General features: G+C 45.8%; 1 protein-coding gene across 1 annotated transcript in view; it reads right to left on the reverse strand.

The window, feature by feature from the left end:
* The window catches only part of LOC126106593 (peroxidase-like), a 118,275-nt gene extending 104,282 nt beyond the window's left edge, over window positions 1-13,993 (reverse strand). Inside the window, exon 1 of the mRNA XM_049912937.1 lies at window positions 13,971-13,993. The gene's annotated coding sequence lies outside the window, so the exon portion shown is untranslated. The remainder of the gene's footprint in view (window positions 1-13,970) is intronic.
* Between the last annotated feature and the right edge of the window lie 4,430 nt (window positions 13,994-18,423).

Genomic DNA, 18,423 nt, shown 5'->3' on the forward strand with positions numbered 1-18,423 from the left:
CGACCCAGCCGAGAATAGAACACGGGCCGTTAGGTATGACATTCCGTCACGCTGACCACTTTTTCTTTTTCTTAATTTTTTTCGTTCTTGATCGTTCTATTGGGTCGTTGCGGACGTCACATGACATCCGTTAAAGTTCGTTTGTTGATCCTCCGGCTCAGTTTTTTTATTACAGAGGCCACCCAGCTCTCTGACCGAACACGCTGAGCTACCGTGCCGGTATCATTCAGCTACCAGGGGCCGACACCATGTGGTTGAAAATGATTGAAACCTTACATTACTGTCCTCCAAGGTCACCGGACCTGACTGTATGTGTTTATTTTTTGTAGGGGTTTATAAAAGACTCTAGTTATGTGCTTCCGTTACCAACAACAATGAACTGAGACATCAAATAACAGCAGCTGTGGAATCTGTAACACAATACAGGTCGGTGCAGTGTGGGAACAGTTTGAATACCGCATTAACATATTCCGTGCATCTCAAGGGGTGCCATACTGAACACCTATGAAAAGGTATGAAAAAAAAATCTTTTTGAGCTTCCCATTTATCAAAAAACAAAATTCATTGCATATGTTTATTAGTTTCAGAAATACAGACGCGCCAAATCGGATGATTCTTTCTGAGACTCCCTGTATTTATTGTCGAAGCTTTATAAATTGTTTCAAAGTACGAGTTTCTTGTGTATGTTTATTTGTTTCAGAAATACAGACCAACCAAGTAGGATGATTCTTTCTGATACATACTGTATTTATTTTCGAAGCTTTTTAAATTGTTTCGAAGTACGAGTAGTAGCCGCAAAAGCTGCTAACAGATGGCGATGTATGCTGTAAAGCCCGTATCAGTATGCGTGAATGAAATCGTCCTTTGCAATCACATCAAAATCTCATCAAAATGTTCACAGCTCACAGCAGAGGAAACGGATTCCGCTGCCACACAGATGATCCGTGCCTCAAGTTCGACCTGCGTGGCCGGCCGGAGTGGCCGAGCGGTTCTAGGCGCTTCCGTCTGGAACCGTGTGACCGCTACGGTCGCAGGTTCGAATCCTGCCTCGGGCATGGATGTGTGTGATGTCCTTAGGTCAGTTAGGTTTAATTACTTCCAAGTTCTAGGCGACTGATGACCTCAGATGTTAAGTCCCATAGTGCTCAGAGCCGTTTGAACCATTTTTTTCGACCTGCGTGGTAGGACGGTTCTGGTGGACAGAGTCATTCAATATCCACCACAAAAGTAGTCACAAGAAGTCGGATTGGGTGAATACAGAGGCCAACCCACGCCTGCGCCAGTAAACTTGTGGGAATTTAACGCAACGGCTCTTTTCCCAAAGTATTCATCGGAAAATATATATATGTATATGTACACACTATGTGATCAAAAGTATCAGCACACGTCCAAAAACCTACGTTTTTCATATTAGGTGCATTGTGCTGCCACCTACTCCCAGGTACACTATATCAGCGACTTCAGTAGTCATTAGACGTGGTCAGAGAGCAGAATGGGGCGCTCCGCGGAACTAACAGACTTCGAACGTGGTCAGGTGATTGGGTGTCACTTGTGTCATACGTCTGTACGCGATATTTCCACACTGCTAAACATCCATAGGTCCACTGTTTCCGATGTGATAGTGAAGTGGAAAGGTGAAGGGACACATACAGCACAAAAGCGTACAGGCCCATCTCGTCTCTTGACTGACAGAGACCGCCGACAGTTGAACAGGATCGTAATGTGTAATAGGCAGGTATCTATCCAGACCATCAGGCAGGAATTCCAAATTGCATCAGGATCCACTGGAAATACTACGACAGTTAGGCGGGAGGTAAGAAAACTTGGATTTCATGATCGAGCGGCTGCTCAAAAGCCACACATCACGCCGCTGAATGTGAAACTATGCCTCGTTTGGTGTAAGGAGCGCAAACATTCGACTATTAAACAGTGTAAAAACGCTGTGTGGAGTGACGAATCACGGTAAACAATGTGATGATCCGATAGCAGGGTGTGGGTATGGCGAACGCCTGGTGAATGTCATCTGTCAGCGTGTGTAGTGCCAACAGTAAAATTCGGATGCTGTGGTGTTATGGTGTGGTCGTGTTTTTCATGGAGGGAATTTGAACCCCTTGTTGTTTTGCTTGGCACTATCTCGGCACAGGCCTACATTGATGTTTTCAGCACCTTCTTCCTACCCACTGTTGAAGAGCAATTCGTGAATGGCGATTGCATCTTTCAACTCAATCGAGGATCCGTTCATAATGCACGGCCTGTGGCGGAGTGGTTACACGACAATAACATCCCAGTAATGAATGGACCGGCCTGCATAGAGTCCAGACCTGAATCCTATAGAACAGCTTTGCAATGTTTTGGAACGCCGACTTCGTGCCAGACCTCACCGACCGACATCGATACGTCTCCTCAGTGCAGCACTCTGTGAAGAATGGGCTGCCATTCCCCAAGAAACCTTTCAGCACCTGATTGAACGTATGCCTGCGAGAGTGGAGGGTGTCGTCAATGGTGGGCCAACACCATTTTGGATTCCAGCAGTACCGATGATGGAGGGCGCCACGAACTTGTAAGTCAATTTCAGCCAGGTGTCCGGATGTCTGGATACGTTTGGTCACCATAGTATATATATATATATATATACACTCCTGGAAATGGAAAAAAGAACACATTGACACCGGTGTGTCAGACCCACCATACTTGCTCCGGACACTGCGAGAGGGCTGTACAAGCAATGATCAGACGCACGGAACAGCGGACACACCAGGAACCGCGGTGTTGGCCGTCGAATGGCGCTAGCTGCGTAGCATTTGTGCACCGCCGCCGTCAGTGTCAGCCAGTTTGCCGTGGCGTACGGAGCTCCATCGCAGTCTTTAACACTGGTAGCATGCCGCGACAGCGTGGACGTGAACCGTATGTGCAGTTGACGGACTTTGAGCGAGGGCGTATAGTGGGCATGCGGGAGGCTGGGTGGACGTACCGCCGAATTGCTCAACACGTGGGGCGTGAGGTCTCCACAGTACATCGATGTTGTCGCCAGTGGTCGGCGGAAGGTGCACGTGCCCGTCGACCTGGGGCCGGGCCGCAGCGACGAACGGATGCACGCCAAGACCGTAGGATCCTACGCAGTGCCGTAGGGGACCGCACCGCCACTTCCCAGCAAATTAGGGACACTGTTGCTCCTGGGGTATCGGCGAGGACCATTCGCAACCGTCTCCATGAAGCTGGGCTACGGTCCCGTTCACCGTTAGGCCGTCTTCCGCTCACGCCCCAACATCGTGCAGCCCGCCTCCAGTGGTGTCGCGACAGGCGTGAATGGAGGGACGAATGGAGACGTGTCGTCTTAAGCGATGAGAGTCGCTTCTGCCTTGGTGCCAATGATGGTCGTATGCGTGTTTGGCGCCGTGCAGGTGAGCGCCACAATCAGGACTGCATACGACCGAGGCACACAGGGCCAACACCCGGCATCATGGTGTGGGGAGCGATCTCCTACACTGGCCGTACACCACTGGTGATCGTCGAGGGGACACTGAATAGTGCACGGTACATCCAAACCGTCATCGAACCCATCGTTCTACCATTCCTAGACCGGCAAGGGAACTTGCTGTTCCAACAGGACAATGCACGTCCGCATGTATCCCGTGCCACCCAACGTGCTCTAGAAGGTGTAAGTCAACTACCCTGGCCAGCAAGATCTCCGGATCTGTCCCCCATTGAGCATGTTTGGGACTGGATGAAGCGTCGTCTCACGCGGTCTGCACGTCCAGCACGAACGCTGGTCCAACTGAGGCGCCAGGTGGAAATGGCATGGCAAGCCGTTCCACAGGACTACATCCAGCATCTCTACGATCGTCTCCATGGGAGAATAGCAGCCTGCATTGCTGCGAAAGGTGGATATACACTGTACTAGTGCCGACATTGTGCATGCTCTGTTGCCTGTGTCTATGTGCCTGTGGTTCTGTCAGTGTGATCATGTGATGTATCTGACCCCAGGAATGTGTCAATAAAGTTTCCCCTTCCTGGGACAATGAATTCACGGTGTTCTTATTTCAATTTCCAGGAGTGTATATATATATATATATACGTACGACATCTTTGTACAGTAGTCTAATGTCGTGTACATAAGGTCTATAACAGACACTTTTTTCACAGACGTCAGGATTTTGTTCAAAAGTTCTAAGTAGAACTTAGAACTACTTAAACCTAACCAACCTAAGGCAATCACACAACACCCAGTCAGTACGAGGCAGAGAAAATCCCTGACCCCGCCGGGAATCGAACCCGGGAACCCTGGCGCGGGAAGCGAGCACGCTACCGCACGACCACGAGCTGCGGACTAGAATCTAGTGTCTATAAAATAAACTAACAAGACTGTGACAAGTTTTATATCGGCCAGACAGGAAGAAGTTTCAACACACGTTTTAGAGAGCATACGTGTAACCAAAACAAGAGCACTTTCGGTATACATTTGTGGTAGAGAAAACATTGAGCAAGAAAAATAGAGAATAATACGAAAGTGTTTCGTAGGGCGCCAAAGGGGCAATCACTGAAACTACTCGAGGAAATGGAGATTTATGTTCGCAGAAAACGGCAATCGGAATTACTGCTGAATGAACAGAATGAGTTTAACCAAAATACTTATTTTTTTTTTCAGAACCCTGCTGGTTTCAGCAGTTCGGCACGCGGTCGTGTGCGCCGGCCAGCAGCGGCGAGGAGGCTGGCCCTTCGTCCGCCACCAGAAAACAAGAACCTCACACGAAGAAGCCACGAGGCACTGAGATCCCACTCCGGATGTGTTATCGATTATCGAGATTTTAATTAATAGTCAGTCACCGTCTTTACGCTCATGGTTATGGTTTAATTGTTTTTTTCGTGCTGGAAGATTTCCATTTACGGATGTGATTTTATGTTTAAACATTTTATATTGGCTTTTACACAATTGTGTGTTTCACTTTGCCAGCCTAGTAACTTTCCATTATTACTATTTGCATCTTTTATGTGGATTTTTAAGTTGGACCTAATTCCACATGTTGTATATCGGTCCATGTTTTATTGTCAGATGCTGTATTTGCCATATGAAATAATTTTAATTAATGACGACGCATACTGCATTTTAACTATTAAATTTGAGATACTTGTTACTCATGTGCCCTAGCCAGAGTACTCTCTGCTGGCCTCGGTTATTGTATAAATACCAGACGAATCCAGATCATCACCAGCACTTGCTATGTACGTACATGTATAATTTGACGTTGATACCTGTGTCAGCATAATTTTGTGATATACGTGGCTGGTATGCACCGTTGTAAAGACTGTTTTATTTTCTTATGTAGCACCAGGTCTTTTATAGATTTAGCTCCATCAAACTGACCTTAGGTGGTTACACCCCGTTTTTGTTTGTAACAGGTCTGAAGATGGCAGTAGCCGAAACCGGTAATAGTGAAGTGTAAAAGTTTGTTTGATCATGGCGGATCTGTAAAATAAAATGCCACAATACGATCACGACTCGTTTCGCACTTTATGTCTAATTGATAGTATCGATTGTTTTTAGGTCTCCTTTGTTTGCCCTGCACCCTTCTAGACTGACGCCCTTCCTGTAGTTTTCCGAGACCCTTTAACCTAAAAAACCACCCAGTACTCTCCATATAGCCCTCGCTACTCGAGTGGCCGTCATCTGCTATCAAGCGGAACCCAAGACACCATCGCCGGCCGGCGAGACCGAGCGGTTCTCGGCTCTTCAGTCTGGAACCGCGCGACCGCTACGGTCGCAGGTTCGAATCCTGCCTCGGGCATGGATGTGCGTGCTGTCGTTAGGTTAGTTAGGTTTAAGTAGTTCTAAGGTCTATGGGACTGTTGACCTCAGATGTTGAGTCCCATAGTGCTCAGAGACATTTGAACCATTTTGAACCAAAACACAACCGCCCTACGGCGCAGTTGAGGGGTCAGCAGCCTTCGCGGTCACTGAACCGACTGAGCCTCTCCAGAGCCTCCACTGGACTGTGTGCCAGAGGCCCGCAGTCAGTCGTGTTGACGACGCTACAGATGTTGAGCTCTGCCTTCGTCTCTCAGCCAAGACCGGCACTCTTCAGCTAGGTGGCCGAAATCAGAAGGAATCTGTTATGATGCAAAGCGACACACATCGTTAGTACCGACATGAGCGACAACCTGCAGCTGGCTGCTCCCCGTGCTCTTCATGGCATCCCAAAGCACTCGTTCTGACTCATCCCGGTATGCGCACACAGAGTGCATGCCGGATTCCTTCGTCTCCTCAGCAGCCATTTACCTGAGGGCCCTATTATGCACTTGACACTAGAAACACCAGTAAAGCTACCCTCAGTGAATGCTGGTATCCTGTGGGCCGAGACGCTTCCTCTGGAACAGGTCGAGCGACCGCAGCTGGCCCAGGATCTTTGTCAGCCAAAGGCAGCCCCAGAAACCCGTTTTTCAAACGAACTGAAGAAGTCCTTCAGTTCGATACCCAAAAAGTCATTCACTGCTTGCCTCATCTTGAAATATCACTCCCCCCCCTCCACTCAAACAAGGGTGAGTGGTCATCATTAATGTGTGCAGTATTCGGCGGTGGTCACAATAGAACTGAGTGACATGTGGGTCGTGCTGGGCGTAGCCTGCATTTCCACGTCCAGCCCCCCACAGTGATGCCTGTTGGGAACGGTGTCAACCTGGGCGACCGAAGCCAGCACCACCTGGAGCTGTGAGTCAAGGGTCCTCAACTCTGCTCGCATCTGAACACAGAAATCACAGTCCCTACCTATACTCAAGCCATAGGCCCATACAATAAACTTTCAATTTAAAACACAGGACTTACAAAGGAAGTGCTGCTGTCTAGACGGGAGCCACTGTTCAGCTTACGAGTTCTACACCTGAAACTCACTTCTGACACGAAAACAGAAGCCTGTTGTAAAATAAACAGTGGAAATATACGCTACACAGTTAATAAAACTTGAAACTGTGGCTACTACAAACACAGATGTACAAGAAATTTAAGGTTTTAGACTCAAATGTACACAGTAAATAAATCATGAGTCACTTCTTGTTATTGGAAGGTGGTTGCAACTCACAAGCGAAACAATGTGCTGTGAACATTCTGCTGCATAGCCTAAAAACTTCCATGTACTCCGCTACCCAAGTAGTTGCTTCATTTTTGTGGTCTACCCCTGGCCAAGTAAAGCCTTTCGTAATGTCGAGAGGACCGTCTTTAACTGTGGTGACTTTGGTGCAGTTATTATCTTTGAATAAAAATGTCGTTTCTGTTCGTCCCAATGTGTATTTCCTTCAGTTACCTTCTATACTATACTGAAGCAGTTCTTCACATGGATGGTCCAGGTTTGATCGAGCTATGCTACTTGACAGTGACGCATCATGCGAAGGTTAATTTCGCCCTTAAGTCTTGCACACCAGTGCAGTGCGGTAGCCAAAATAGAGAGCACATAAAATCAACAGTGCCAACAGCAAGAGAAAGTTACTGAATAAGTGAAGTATTTTGACAGTGAATATGAATTTGTGTGTAGGAATTTTATTCTGAAAGTATTTGTCTGAAGTGTAGCGTTAGATGGAACTGAAATATGAACAATCTATATACATAAAAGAAAGTCGTTTTAGTTACACTATTTATAACTCAACAACAGCTGGACCGATTTGGCTGAAAATTGATGGAGAGGTAGCTTAGAACCAGGAGACGGACATAGGATACTTTTTATGCCGTCCGTCGCTATAAAACGTGGTATAACAAAATCGCATCTGGCATGGAATAACAAAACGCAAATGTCAGCTAAACGTCACTATAAAACGTGGTATAACAAAAACGCATCTAATATGGAATAACAAAACGCAAATGACAGCTAAACGTCTATGGTGAATTATCAGTATATGTCATTAATTAAAAATTTAAAGAAATAATTTGTATTTTCTTTGAATCATCATTAACAATGCTGCGACCAAGACGATCGAATATTTCTCGACAAAGCCGTAATGCAAGAAGGATACAAAACATTGCAAATGAAACGACTGAAGAAGAACAACAAATTACCCGTGAAGAGCGCCGCGTTAGTATGGCTCGGCTTCGTGCTTCTCAATCATAAGAGCAAAGTGAGGCAGCCCGTGAAGCGGCTCGGTTGTCAATGCGAAATCGTCGAGCGAACAACAGAGATCAACACGTAGATAATTTTCGACGCACAAGAAGAGATTTATCACGTGATGATTTGAATCGAGCAGCGTTTAGATACGATTGCAGCACTGATTACCGCTTGCATTCTTGCGTTTGCATTGGGCCGAGGGACGTTGTTTGTGAGTACTGTGGCGCATTGAAGTTTTCCGGAGAAACGCACGGATTGTGCTGCCTCAGTGGGAAAGTGAAACTGCCATTATTGACTCCGCCACCTGAGCCATTGCATTCATTGCTTTGTGGCGGAACACCCGAACCGCGTCATTTTCTTGCAAACACCAAAACATACAACAGTTGTTTCCAAATGACCGCATTTGGGGCAGACAGTATCGAAGAACTAGGATTTAATCCGACATCATTAAAATACTTAATTTTTTATTTGTATTTCGTAATAAAAAATTGAAGTTAACATCCACAATCTGATTGTTTACTGGCTTTAAGGTGGAACAGAGTTCGCCGGGTCAGCTAGTAAACAATAAACTTAAGGGGGAATAGAAGCTTCTAAAATGTAATATAACAGAAGAATGCTGACGAGTAGGTGGATAGATCTGAAAATCGACGAGGAGGTACTGAATCGAATTAGGGAGAACAGATGCTTAGTGTAGAACTTGCCTAAACCGAAAGATAGGTTGAAGGACACATCACGAGGTTACGAGTTCTGTGTCCTCAGCTGAGGACCTCCCATCTGTCTGTCAGGATTACATAGGCGGTGGGTCTTTGAGGTACAGAAATACACGAATAGCGACTAGTTAACCCTCACCACTTTATTCCTTAAAAACACATTATAACACATTCCACCGGCCGGTGTGACCGAGCGGTTCTAGGCGCTTCGTTCTGGAGCCGCGCGACCGCTACGGTCGCAGGATCGAATCCTGCCTCGGGGATGGATGTGTGTGATGTCCTTAGGTTAGTTAGGTTTAAGTAGTTTTAAGTTCTTGGGGACTGATGACCTCAGATGTTAAGTACCATAGTGTTCAGAGCCGTTTGAGCAATTTTTAACACATTCCAAAACAAAACGAAAACGACGCACCATGAAATAGTTATCCGAATGGGCCGGAAATCAGCAGATGCGACGTACATGTTCAGGCAAACAAGTGATTACAGTTTCTAAAAAAATCGACAATTCATTCAAGAAAAAGAGCTTCACAAAGTGAGCAAACCAATAACGTTTTAGTACACATACGGTAATTGAAAAGAGATCCAGAGGCATTCATGGCGGAGGTAGGGTTTGGGAAGTACGAACACAAGCTTTTAAAATGCAATCTTTTTAAAATGTTGTCATCTGCTGGGGGGCATATCTTGCTGATATGTAAGCCCGGGATGGCTCGCCACGAAGGACAACAAAATGGGGTATAGAACATCGTCGGCGTACCGCTGTGGTGTAACGGTGCCGCAGATGACGACAGAAGGGGTCCTGCCGTGAGAAGAAGTGCCACCCCGGGCCATCACTCTGATCGCCTGGCCATACGGCGGCCGACACTCAGGCTGGCGTCCAGACGCCACCTGGGGTGTCTCCAGATACGTCTTTGCTGGTCATTGGGGCTGAGTTCGAGGCAAGGCTCGTCACTGAAGACACATGTAGTCCAGCCAATGAGGTTCCAGATCGAAGGCGTTTCTGGAGACGACGCGGAAAGCGGCTGGATACCAACATGACTGCCGCCCGCTGCATGCCTTGACGACCAGGAATGACTGTCTGGGGGGTGCACACTTCTCTTCACAGCAGGACCTCTTTGGGTTTCGTCCTCAGCGCCCTTACGGCACAGCGGTACGTCGACGATTATCTGTGCCCAGTTGGTTGCCCTTCACGCAAGCCATCCTGGACTTACATTTCAGCAAGATAATGCCCGCCCCCACATGGCGAGAGTTTCCACTGCTTGTCTTCCTGCTTGCGAAACCTTACGTTGGCCAGCAAGGTAGCTGATTCTCTCCTCGTTTGAGAACGTTTGGAACGTTATGGGCAGGGTCTCCCCAACCAGCTCGGGATTTTGATGATCTAGCGCTCCAATTGGACCGAATTTGGCACAGGAATCCCTCACTAGGATGTCCAACATATCAACCATTGCCAACTGTGGGCCGAAAATACGTATATTCCTCGTCGTAACGACGCGAACTGAAAAACAGCGCTGTTCTGCGCGGCTCGCCAGCGACACGATTGCTGCTAGTGTGGTGTCACCGCCAGACACCACACTTGCTAGGTGGTAGCCTTTAAATCGGCCGCGGTCCGTTAGTATACGTCGGACCCGCGCGTCGCCACTATCAGTGATTGCAGACCGAGCGCCGCCACACGGCAGGTCTAGAGAGAGACACTTCCTAGCACTCGCCCCAGTTGGACAACCGACTTTGCTAGCGAAGGTTCACTAACAAAATACGCTCTCATTTGCGGAGACGATAGTTAGCATAGCCTTCAGCTACGTTATTTGCTACGACCTAGCAAGGCGCCATTGCCAGTTACTGTTGAGATTATGAATAATGTACCCTCGAGAGCGATGTTCACCATTTATGGATTAAAGTTAAGTATTCCAGCGGCAACGTACGTTTTTTGCTAAAGTCTAATTTCCTTGACCTGTTCCAGACCTCACGCCAGCCTGCGTGAGCTAAAACGCGTGCCTTTCGGTTTCCTCTAGTATACCGGGTTGGCTCTCTTGCTAACCGACAACAGCTAGTATGTGTGTGTCTGTGTGTGTGTGTGTGTGTGTGTGTGTGAAGGCGCCTCTGCGGCGGCCGTTTAGTGACACCGTAGTCTTCAGTATTCCAAAACAGCGCCAGCTCGAGTTCGTGTACCCACGAGAGAGTGCTGCGTCGAAATGGTTTATTTGGTAATGGAGAGAAGTTTGGCAGGTAGAGGGTGGATCGATACTCGATAGTGTAAGCAAGTCAAAATGAATTGAGGTTGAAACAGGTATGCAGAGGTGGAGGATTTGCACAGGACAGCGTATCGTGGAGAGCTGCCGCTAATCAGTCTTCAGACTGCACAACATCAACATAGTATAATCTTGATGCGGACAATAGAAACGAATACGAGTGGCGTTTGATAAGTACTGCAACACATCTTTTTCCTCGGCCAATTTCAGTTGAAAAAATGCGGAATTTGTTGTGGGACTCCATCGAATACGCCCACTTCAACCCCTATCGTTTCATGAAATTACGGTAGGTGGCGCCGCTATACCTAAATGGTGTCTGTAACACAGGTTCGTTGCAAGTAGGGAGCTGTCGTTGAGTTTCTTTTGGCGGAAAATCAGAGCATCGCAGATGTTGATATGCGCTTGCAGAAGAGCTACGGTGACGAGGCAGTTAACGAAAGCACGGCGAGTCGTTGGGCGAGGTGCCTGTCGTCATCACGACAAGGGTGCGGAAACCTGTCCGACCTCCCGCGTCCCGGCTGGCCGCTCACAGCTGCGACTCCTGCGGTGTTGGGACGTGCGGACACTCTCACTCGGTCGACGGATCACAGTCAGACGCCTGGCTGCTCAACTGGACCCCTCCGCTGGTAGCGCTGACGCACTCGTCCACCAGTTGCGGTACTCAAAGGTGTGGACCCGCTGGGTTCCTCGCCTTTTAACAGAGAGGTCACAGTCCGTAGTAATTGACGGAAAGTCATCGAGCAAAACAGAAGTGATTTCTGGCGTTCCCCAAGGTAGCGTTATAGGCCCTTTGCTATTCCTTATCTATTTCAACGATTTGGGAGACAATCTGAGCAGCCGTCTTCGGTTGTTTGCAGATGACGCTGTCGTTTATCGACTAATAAAGTCATCAGAAGATCAAAACAAACTGCAAAACGATTTAGAAGGAATATCGGAATGGTGCGAAAAGTGGCAGTTGACCTTAAATAACGAAAAGTGTGAGGTCATCCACAAGAGTGCTAAAAGGAACGCGTTAAACTTCGGTTACACGATAAATCAGTCTAATCTAAAAGCCGTAAATTTAACTAAATACCTAGGTATTACAATTACGAACTATTTAAATTGGAAGGAACACACAGAAAATGTTGTGGGGAAGGCTAACCAAAGAATGCGTTTTATTGGCAGGACACTTAGAAAATGTAACAGACCTAATAAGAAGACTGCCTACACTACGCTTGTCCGTCCACTTTTAGAATACTGTTGCACGGGTTGTGATACTAACCAGATAGGACTGACGGAGTACATCGAAAAAGTTCAAAGAAAGGCAGCGCGTTTTGTATTATCGCGAAATATGGGAGAGAGCGTCACAGAAATGATACAAGATTTTGGATGCACATCATTTTCGTTGCGACGGAATCTTCTCAAGAAATTCCAATCAACAAGTTTCTCCTCCGAATGAGAAAATATTTTGTTGACACCGACTTACGTAGGGAGGAACGATCACCAAGATAAAATAAGGGAAATCAGAACTCGTACGGAAAGATGAAGGTGTTCATTCTTACCCCGCGCTATACTAGATTGGAATAATAGAGAATTGTGAAGGTGGTTCGATGAACCCTCTGGCAGGCACTTTACGGGGTGTAGGACGTCAAACGGGCCGACTTCGAGAAGGAGAGTCACCATAGGACATTTTAATTAGCACTGTCTATACTTTTACAAATAAATTCATAAAACTCTGTCAGCATGACCAGGAAGGACTCAGGATTCACACTCATAGCAGTGGAAGTTCAAAAACACAAAAAATAATATTTTTTAAAGTTGAAATTTCATGATTTTTTCCCTTACTGTTGGCTGCATTTGTTGCTATAGGTACACTTTTCTTCATAAGTAAGAGAGATTCCTCGATGAATTTTGCACAGTTTACAAACCATACATACAGGTGTATGAAACACTAGAATTTACTTAATCTATGGAAAAATGTATGGGCTGTTACGTTTTAAACTTCGTGTTTACAGAAAACTCGAATTTTATAGTTAATTATGTCAATTTTTACCACAGTTTTTAACATATTTGGGAAATTCTAGAGTTTCATACGCCTGTAAGTATGGTTAGTATGCTGTGCAAAATTCATCGAAGAATCTCTCTTACTCACGAAGAAAAGTGTACCTACAACAACGAATGCAGCCAATACCAAGTGAAAAAATGATAAAATTTCACATGTATAAAAAGTTTGTTTGGTTATTTTTTTTTAACTTCCTCTGCTATACGTATGAATCCCGAATCATTTCTGGTCATGCTGACAAAGTTTTACAAATCACTTCGAACTGGAAACAAAACGGCAATCTGTGGACTGGCGCCACACCGTCCCTTCTCTGAAGAAAAAGTTCAAACCACACCCTCAGCTGGTAAAGTGATGGTGACAGTTATGTGGGACTCTGAAGGGTTATTCTGTTTGGTGTTTTCCCTCGTGGTGCAACGACCAACTGGGAAGTGTATTGCGCTACCCTCAGGATATTGAAGGAACGACTTGAGCGCTTTCTTCGCCACAAACATGGAAACCTCCTCTCCCACGACAACGCGAGGCTTCACCCGAGTCTGCGCACTTCATTGGACTGCTCCGCCTCATCGCACCTTCCGACTCCCACCTGCTCGGCCGCGGGAAGCAGTACGCGGATGACGAGGAGGTTTCTGATGCAGCGAGGCGTTTGCTCCGACGTCGACCAGTACAGTGGTGCTATGAGGGCATACGTGCCTTACCAGTAGGATGGCGTGAGGCCGTCGCACTGAACGGAGATAATGTTGAAAAGTAGAGTTTTACAGCCAAAAGGGTGGGGAATAATATGGTGCATTGGAATCCCGAATAAAACCAAACTTCTTTCAGAAAAAAATGTGTTGCACTACTTTTTGAACGCCGCTCTTACCACGGTAACAAACATAGAACGAGTGCTTTAATTTACCTGCAACGTTCGGCTGACGATGTCTGGTGCGGGAATACTTTGGGAAGCGAGGCTTCAGCCCTTTTAAGTAGCTGCGATATCTGGAGTTTCAACTGCAGATAAGTTTTTTGACGTCAGCGTAAGACTATCGTATGTCGTAAAGTGTCTAAGCATAGGTTCTGCGGTTACAACTACTTGGTTGACACCCCGTGTGCCTAGCTCCAACGTTATTAGTTTGGTTTGTTTACTGTCTAACATATTACCGTTTATCAGCCAGAAAAAAAAAAAAAAACGGTCGGGCAGGCACCAAAGCTAGCTCCCACGGTGGAAATAATTAGCAGCAGTGGTGGATTCATGAGACGGCGAAGGAGGGCGACCTGTCCACGCACGTAGAACTTCACCAAGCTTCACTACTTCTTTCAGAGACACTCCTCTTTCGCACAAATTTTCTTCCCTGCGTTTCATTCCGTACAGTTCATTACGCGTATCCACCTACTAAACTGGTGATTACATTTCAGTCTATACGAGTTCATTCGTTAAGCTCTAGATACGGCAGTGAGACAACTATAAAGAATATGCTTTTCTGGAGCTGCATTTAATCTCCACAAGCCGACTCGAAGAGTGTGGCGGAGGGTAAACTAGTACTACCATCATATGAAGGGCTTATTTCGGTAGTGGTGCAAGTCCATTTTTGTTCATATTGAGATACAGAGTCATAAAGTTAAATGAGCGCCGAAAAATCTGCAGTTGAGATACCAGAAGTATTCAAGCATATGGCTTCTTGCTAGAGGTGAACCTTTCTTTCTGTTTGTTTGGCTCATTAATTGCAGAAGCATTATAGACAGAAAAGTGGAGGCAATGGACTTGTACCACTATTAAAATAAGCCCTTCATATGCCCTCCTCCAATGTTCCACTCGCGAACGCGAATGGTGTTTTGGAAGTACTGTTGTCGCTAAAGGTCCGTATGAGACCTAATTTCTCTGATTGTCTCCTCGTGATCGCTTCTCCAGAGATATGTGGGAGAGAGCAATATACTACCCCACTCTTAATCAGAATTTCAATAGCAGAACTCTCCGTCATGCGCACCGCATCTAATACAGTGTCTGCCGCTGGAATTTGTTATCCATCCCTATAACACTCTCTCGCCAGCTAAGCGACCCCGTGACTGAACTTGTTGCTCTTCGTTGCATCTTACCCATGTCTATTAATCCTGGTACGTGTCTCGGATGGATGAGTAATAATCAAGTATCCCATATGCAGTGTACTGAACTGATAGTCTACCAGAGCTGCTATTTTTTAAACATTTTATATACTGCTACCGGTTTTGACCATGACCAAAACCACGTAGATGGAAAGGGCCAACAGCTGCGAGACTTCGAAGTTGTGATGTCAGCGGGAAGCGGAGTAAGTCAACAGATGCCTTGTGTTGTACAAGGTGACAATTATTGAATTACATGAAAAAAAAACGTAAATTACTTACAAACTACGGCTGGCATAGATATGGTTCAACATGCAAAGGTCACAACATACATTCGGATTTAAGTTTTGATATGTTCGATATGCCTGCCATCATAACGAAACTGTGTATGACCCGCTGAAGTGTCGGAACATCGATGCTGTCGATGACCTGCTGCAGGGCTGACTTCTGCTCAGCAATGCTTTGAGGTCATTGCTGTACGCCTCGTCTTCAACAGAACCCCACAAAAAGGAGTCGTATGTATTCAGATCCGGAGAATATGGCGGTCAATTTGAAACGACCCTCCTTAGAAAAATTTATACGTGACTGTGCTTAAACTGACACACAATATTTTTAGCGCAACGCAATCTGACTTTCAAAATACCCTACAAAAGAATGGCCCAGACAAACATTAAACTATACCTTTCACAAATCACTTACCTCACAAAAATCTCCGTTACTCGAACTACTGCAATACGGCGAGCGCCACTACTACCAGCTAAATAAAAGATTCAAACTACTGAAGGCACTAACTACCTCAAATATAATTGGCATTAATAATATGTTATTTACCTTGTAAAGATGCTTAGACATTATTTATTCTGTTTTGTTTTAATGCTAATGTGTGAAGTGGATGTTTCAATCATTATTCTGATCATTTATGTATGTACTTATGTCATAATTCCTATAACACTGATGTATATGTTTATTTCTATTCTGTTGTAAAGCCTGTACTACAAATGTTATCTGTATTGTTATGTTCTGTAATGATGTATTTTGTACCTTTGTAATTGTATTCTCATGTTATAATATTGTAATTGACACCAGGTAATCAAATTAAGTAACTTATATAAGCATTCATTTCACTGCACACATTTCTGTTGGTCACAGTAATGCACAAAATGTGAGAAGTTGTGACTGTTAGTGTTTGCACGTGTGTTACTAATTCAGCAAGGGACTGGATAACAGCATTGCTGGTTCTAAGGACAATTCCAAAAACTTTGTGCGTGCACAAGTGATGGTTTATGGACTTGCTATCTTCTCTGCAAGACTCTTCGATGGTGATTGTGCACCTGCACAGTCGCAACAGATGGCTGCTGGCCATCTCTACAAGGACTACAGTGGGTCTGCATCTCTGATGACCCACCAATACCATTATTTCTACAAGGACTACAGTGGGTATACACCTTTGATGATTCATCAATACCATTATTTCTACAAGGACTGCACTGGGTCTGCACCTCTGGTAGCCCACCAATACCGTAATCTCTACCAGGACTACAGTGGGTCTACTCTGTGATGACCTACCTACCAATATTCATCAAACCTTCGACTGACTCTGCTGTGGGTTTGCTCTGTTGTGGCCCATTACTTGTCTGCATGTGAAGAGTCAGTACTGTCTTTCAGTTGGAAGGACAACACTACTTCTTCAAGACTGCATGGAAATCCACTACTTCCGTGTGCATTGTCTTTTACTGCTCAGACTTTGAGAAAAACACTGCAGTTTTACTGTGATGAACAATCTGGACTGTTTTTATGGACTGTGAGAAAATTTTAGCTTTTGACCAACATTTTATCAATAAGCGTGTGCATTTGATATCTTTGTTATTGTAATTATGAAAAATTTTATCAAATCATTATTGGCCACTGCCCAAAACAATTTGTAAAATATTTTGTGGGGAGCATGGGGGCTATGTAAGTAGGCTGTTTAGGTTTTTTATTGGTAACGCCACGTAGCGCTCTATATGAAAATCACTGGCTGTGCTGTGTGCAGTGTGTGGCTAGTTTGCATTGTTGTCTGCCATTGTAGTGTTGGGCAGCGGCAGCTGGATGTGAACAGCGCGTAGCGTTGCGCAGTTGGAGGTGAGCCGCCAGAAGTGGTGGATGTGAGGACAGAGATGGCGGAGTTTCAAATTTGTAAAAATTGATGTCATGAGCTGCTGTATGACGTTTCAAATTCAAGCCCATGCCAGTGGTCTCTGGGTGCTCCAGAGCCAGAATGCGGTCCGCAAGGTGCTCCCCCTGGACATCAAACACTCCCCTGCTTCGATGGGACCGAGCTCCCACTTGCATGAACCACATCTTGTCGAAATCAGCGTCACTTTGGATAATGCGGATGAAATCACCATCCAAAAACTTCACGTACCGTTCTGTAGTCGCCGTGCAGTCGAGGAATATCGCACCGTTTACTCCGTGACTGGACACTGCACATTACACTCGGTCGCGAAATGAGGGTTCTCAGTCCCCAGTTTTGCTTATTGACGAACCTATCAAAATGGAAGTGGGCTTAGTCGCTAAATCAGACTATAATGCGCATACTAATTCTCATCATGCCCCGCGACCAATAGTACAGTTTGGACGTCCCAACGCAAACCGTTCAGAAGTTGTGACGATTTTATTTCATATAGTTCAATAATTGTCGCCCTGTATCAGCAACGTTGGTTGGTTGGTTGGTTTGGGGAAGGGGACCAGACAGCGTGGTCATCGGTCTCATCGGATTAGGGAAGGATTGGGAAGGAAGTCGGCCGTGCCCTTTCAGAGGAACCATCCCGGCATTTGCCTGGAGTGATTTAGGGAAATCACGGAAAACCTAAATCAGGATGGCCGGACGCGGGATTGAACCGTCGTCCTCCCGAATGCGAGTCCAGTGTCTAACCACTGCGCCACCCCGCTCGGTTATCACCAACGTATTAGTGACAAAAACTACTTGTGCTATGTGATTGTTATGAGATTGTTATTTAAGTAGACAGAAGTCATATCGTGTGTTACTGAGCTGTGTTTGTGTGATCTTAACGCAACATATGCGATTATGCCCTTTTATCTCCATTGCGAGTATCAAGTGTTGCGCGCGAAAAGTTAATGGGAATTACACTGCGGGAAACAAGGTCCAAGTGTTCAAGTTTCCTAAAGACGATGTAATGAGACAGAAATGACTTCACTCGATCCCAGGGCAGGATCTCGCAGTTATTAATTATTCAGTGGCAAGTTTTGTTTTGAATGTAAATTAGTAACACATG

The sequence above is a fragment of the Schistocerca cancellata genome, chromosome 10, assembly GCF_023864275.1.
Source record: "Schistocerca cancellata isolate TAMUIC-IGC-003103 chromosome 10, iqSchCanc2.1, whole genome shotgun sequence".
Taxonomy (NCBI): Eukaryota; Metazoa; Arthropoda; class Insecta; order Orthoptera; family Acrididae; genus Schistocerca; species Schistocerca cancellata.